Source organism: Xiphophorus couchianus, chromosome 4 (genome assembly GCF_001444195.1).
Source record: "Xiphophorus couchianus chromosome 4, X_couchianus-1.0, whole genome shotgun sequence".
Classification (NCBI taxonomy): domain Eukaryota; kingdom Metazoa; phylum Chordata; class Actinopteri; order Cyprinodontiformes; family Poeciliidae; genus Xiphophorus; species Xiphophorus couchianus.
In genome coordinates this window covers 5,019,197-5,024,772 of record NC_040231.1, presented here as the reverse complement: position 1 = coordinate 5,024,772, position 5,576 = coordinate 5,019,197, and the positions used below count along the sequence as shown (strand labels likewise).

Here is a 5,576-nt window from a genome sequence, read left to right as displayed (position 1 = left end):
TGAGCCAAGGTGTATAAAAGCCAAAAGGCCTGGTTGATATATTCCATTAAAGAGGTTAAATTGAAGGATTATATTTAATTCACATTTATTATTCCTATAAGGGTCGAACTGCTCAGTTACCCACCACTAACACAGCTTGATGCTCAAGTAGACATCTGATTTGTAGTCTCCCAATCTGGGCAGTAAGCAAAGAGCTTCATTACTGCTTTAAAGACGTCTGGACAATCTTTTGATTAGCTGTATCTCTCTGTAGTGTTTATATTGTAAACTAGAACAGATTAAATATAACCTAGATTCTTCTAAAGCATTAAGCCAGACCACATGCAGCTGAGCTAGATGCTACTAATTACATGCCAACTTTAACAACACTACTGCCAGCTGGGATCATCAGGCAGCGAGACTTCTAATGAGCATGGGCCATCTTCAATTTTTCAGCTGACCAGCGTTTTTGTTAGCACTGTTACCTTGCAGCAAGAATCTGGTGTTGAATATCAGCCAGATACTTCTTGCATGGAATTTGCAAGTTCTCTCTGTGCATGCATGGGCTCCCTCTGGATAATCCACCTTCCTCCCACAGTCCAAAAACATTGATGTTAGGTCTCTCTGAATTGCTCCAAGGCCAAGACACTGTCTGCCCATAAGGAGCACCTGTCAAAAAATAAATTAATTAATTAATTATTGGTATTCGATATCTGAACTTACATTTTGTGTCTGGGATTACTTCCATATGAGGTAAAGGTCCTCAAATACAATCACAGATGAACAGGGTTTTTTTCTTCTTCTTCTTATGCATAAAGTCCACTTTAGAATATTATGTCTGACACTTGAGCATATTAGTCGTGTTTTTCTTTCAGAACTGATCAACAATACATGTCTTTCCTGCCATTTTGCTTCATGATTTGATTTGCCGTTCTGGAGCCCATTCTCTGCACCTATGGGTGTTTTCTTGCTTTAGCTCAGCAGTGCTGCTTGGATCAAACAGTATAAATGATTCAGAATTTTCTACAGCTCTCGGCCCAAAACCGTTCCTGTTATTCCCTTAACATCCCTTTACTCAAAAAAACAGCTAAATAAAAATACACAAACACACTTTTGGGCTGTCAAGGGGCAACAAAAATAACTTTATACACTATTTAGAAAGGTTTCTAATGCAGTGTAAGGCCAAAAACCTAGTGAGATAGAAGTGGAAGTAAATTAGGCATGAATTTTTAATCTTTTTTGTTGTTTTTGGAGCAACCAAGGTAATGTGGTTGTGAGCACATTACCTTGACTAATCTGTAATTACAATGATTTCTGATAGGGGAGAGCGGGGTATTGTGAGACATTGGGTAATGTGAGACACCCCTTATATCTAGGCAATGGAACAAAATTATGGTCATGTGACCATTATATTTACAAGCCCCTCCCATTCTCCCCTTGCCAGGAAGGTGAAGTTGGTGCTGTTGCTGTGGTAAGTATGTTTTTTTCATAAAAATGTGTTTTTTGCACGTGAAAGTAAATTTTCTAGCTATAAACGTAATTAACTATTGTGTCAAAGCAAATTAATTCAGGTAGAAAAATTTATATCATGCATGTTGATGAACTTCCAACATATACAACCATGTGATTGATGCTAGTTCAAGATTAGCCTGACTTGCTAGAGATGTTGTTTTTTATAAAATGGTGGCTGTGGGGTTAAATGAGACAAATGCCGTGGGGTAATGTGATACACTGTCTTACGTTACCCCATCATGAAGTACAATTTAAGTTTAGTCTTAAACATATTCTGTGTAATATTACATTACATCTGTTTAATTTTTATGTCATAACCATTGTAGAAAAGCCATCATGCCAAGAAAGTACACCAGGAAAACAACCTGGGGACAAACACCCCTCGCAGAATTGGAGAATGCAGCTGCTGAGGTCAGGCAAGGAAAGAAGTCTTTAAGAAAAGCTGGAAGGGACAGAAATATTGACAAGACAACCCTACAAAGATTCATAAAGAAAAAAGAGAAAGGGCAAGTAAAATCAGTAGCCTGGAGTGCAGTAGCTGAGGCAAAGAGAATATTCACAGATGAGATGGAGGAGGAGCTTGCTAAACACTTGAAACAACTAGCTGACCAGTTCCACGGCCTTCCTCCAGTTAAGTGCCGTGAACTGGCATTTGAATACGCAAAGAGAAACAATATCCCTGTTCCAGCCAATTGGACAGAGAAACAATGTGCAGGTATGCTAGGGTGTGCAAGTGATCACAAGCTAAATAATAATGCTAAATAATAATCTTATAATAATAAATTATCTACTCTCTAGGAATAGAGTGGTTTCGGAGGTTTCTTGCATGTTGCCATCTGTCTGTCCAAACTCCAGAGGCAACATCCCTGGGAAGGGCTACAGCCTTCAATAAAACTACAGTAGGGGAGTTCTTCAACAATCTGGCTGTAGTGATGGACAGGTGACACTTTTTTAGTTGCAAATGTTTTAAGTTAGCTTTACCCGTAAGATTTGTTTTGAATTCTGATAAGGTTTTTTTTTTTGCCTCTCCTCTTTCATAGGCACACATTCCCTCCACACATGATTTACAATGTAGATTAAACCGGCGTCTTTACAGTTCAAAAGCCACGACAGGTAAGCTACACATGATACACAAGAGAGCACCATACTGATATTGAGTGGATTGTGATAATAACAGTGAACCTGTGAGCTGGAAAAATGAATGGAATGAAATTAAATACAATGTACTTTTAGACCAATAGTAACCTACTGATTGTACATTTGTCCCTGATTCTAGACTTTCTATCTTGATTCAGGTTGTGACAGAGAAAGGAAAAGAGCAAGTTGGTTCTATCACATCATCTGAGAGGGGAGAACTAGTGACTGTGGTGTGTGCAGTGAATGCTGCTGGGAATGCCATACCTCCTATGTTTGTCTTCCCCAGAGTTAGGTTTAAGGATGACTTCCTGATAGGAGCACCTCCAGGAGCCAAAGGTGCCTCCACCAGAACAGGATGGATGAATGAAGACAAGTTCCGATTATGGGTCCATGTTCTGAGACCCAGACTGTGCATTAGCTGGTTCTGCTTGTACTTTGCTCTTGACACCCAGATACTAGCTAAAGGTCCTGTGTTATGATTCTCACACTGTGAATGTTAATTAAAACATTTTGAAGTATATTATGTTGTATTTGATTTACATTTTAATACTTTGGGTTACTTTCAAGTGCTAACTATAATTAACCAATCTCCATAACACTGATCCTAGTCTGACATTTTTTTGTTTTTGAAGGTTAGGTTGTCAGTCAGGATTCAAATTGTTACAACATGTGTTATGGTAGTATTAAAGTGGAAAACGTAAGTGTATCAGCTTACCCCCAAATGGTTCAATTTACCCCATTGATTTTTCTGGTCTGTCTAACTTTACCCCTGATCTGGGGTAAAGTGAGACACAGGACCACTTTTTTAAAAACAATCATATTTTCATTGTCCTTTGTCTTGACGATATTCTGATAACTTCCATAGCTAGGAAACATCCCAAATTAATAGGAAATGTTTATATTTTACTGATACATCATTTTACCTTGCCTATAGGGAAACAAATGTAAAAAATGGCTCACAATACCCCGCTCTCCCCTAGTGCTACTAAGGAAAATGTTATGAAATAAAATAGCTTTTTGAACTTTTCAAAATATAAAACAATATTTGTATCTCAATTCATTCATGGTAAAAAAAAAAAAAAAAAAAACCCTGCTCATTCTAACTAAACCATTTACAACCATTTAGTCATGTGTAATAGAACAGTTGCCAGAAGAAAATTTTTTGGGCCTATGATATCAGTGAATATTACAGAATAATATTTGATGATCCTGATATTCAGATTAAAACTCTATTTTAATGTATAAAGCATAACGTTATTTTAAAAAAATGTTATGTATTTGGGGTGCAGTTGGTAGCACTGTTGCCTTGCAGCAAGAAGGTCCTGGGTTCGATTCCCGGCCCGGGGTCTTTCTGCATGGAGTTTACATGTTCTCCCTGTGTATGCGTGGGCTCTCTCCGGGTACTCCGGCTTCCTCCCACAGTCCAAAAACATAACTATTAGGTTAATTGGTCTCTCTAAATTCTCCCTAGGTGTGTGCATGGTTGTTTGTCCTGTCTGTCTCTGTGTTGCCCTGCGACAGACTGGCAACCTGTCCAGGGTGTACCCCGCCTCTCGCCCAAAACGTTGCTGGAGATAGGCACCAGCACCTCCTGACCCCACTAAGGACTAGGGTGTTAGAAAATGGATGGATGTATATGATTGACACATTAATAGCTCTAACAAAGTCTGAAGTCTTTTGTAATGACGCACTATGAGAGGAAGTTCACCTTGCTGGTACCTAGTTGTACCCCTTTGGTCTTTAGATCAACCTTAATTCTTTAATAAACAGATTTAGATAAAGGCATCAGAAAAATTACTCAAAGATATTGGTCTGTATTGACATGACAGCATGATGTTATTGCTGCAGGTTTTTTGGGTGGACATCCATCCTGCAATCCTGTTCAATCATGTCATAAAAGTGTTTTATTGGTTAGATATGTGGTGACTGTGGAGGCTATTGGAGTACAGTGAACTTGAACTCACTGTCATGTTCAAGAAAACAGCTTGAGATGATCTGATCTTTATGACATGATGCATTATCCTGCTGGAAGTAGCCATCAGAAGATGGCTAAACAATGGTCATAAAGGAATAGACATCCACAGCAACAATACTAGTTGGCTGTGACATTTAAACAAGACTCAACTTGTACTGAGGGCCTCTGGAGGGCCAGCAAAATTTCCCCCACACCGTTGCACTGCCAACAGCAAGCTGAATTGTTACAACAGAACAAGTTAACCAATGCTTTTATGTTGTCCACACCAAATTTTGACCCTGCCATCTGAATGATGCAGTTGACATTGAAAATTATTGGACTAAGCATTGTTTTTCCACTGTTATTGTCCAATTTTGACAATTGTGTGCAAACTTCACCTATAGTTAGCTGGTAGAAGTGGCACATGGTGTGGTATTCAACCAGATTAGCCAATCTGCTTCAAGGGTTGATGTATAGTGTGTTCAAAGAAAGTTATCTGCATTCATTCGTTATAATGTTTGGTTATCTGTTGCTGCCTTTCTATAAACCCAGGCTGATCAGTCACATTGCCTTGATCTGAACCCCCAGATGATACATGGGATCGAATTAGGACATCCCCACTTTACTTACAAAATAACAACTACTTGGAAATACTATCATTATTGTGATATACTGTAGTAGTCATGAAACTAAAGCAGCACTAAAAAAGTACAGGGACCTGCCCCGTCCTTGTTGTACCCTTTTTGTGTGCCACTAAACCAGAATAAGAAAGCATTAGAACCATGTGCTGACAGAATGCAGTGTGAAGAAGAAGTAAAAATCAATGTGTCCTCCTGTCGTTTGCTCTTTTGACCTCCAAAGAATCTTCATCATGTCATTGGGAAAGAAAAAAATGTTGAAACAGTGATCTGACCTTGATTTTTTTTTTATTCAATAAAATAAAAAAAATTAATCTTGCCATTGAGAAAGCTGAAAAATCAATATTACTCTCCTT

The 5,576-nt window shown here is 38.5% G+C and overlaps 1 long non-coding RNA gene across 1 annotated transcript; it reads left to right on the top strand.

The window, feature by feature from the left end:
- The first annotated feature begins 1,302 nt into the window (after window positions 1-1,302).
- On the top strand, window positions 1,303-3,148 carry LOC114142551 (uncharacterized). The gene is made up of 2 exons (XR_003595049.1): window positions 1,303-2,206; window positions 2,290-3,148. It is a non-coding gene; the product is annotated as an uncharacterized LOC114142551 (long non-coding RNA).
- Window positions 3,149-5,576: the final 2,428 nt, after the last annotated feature.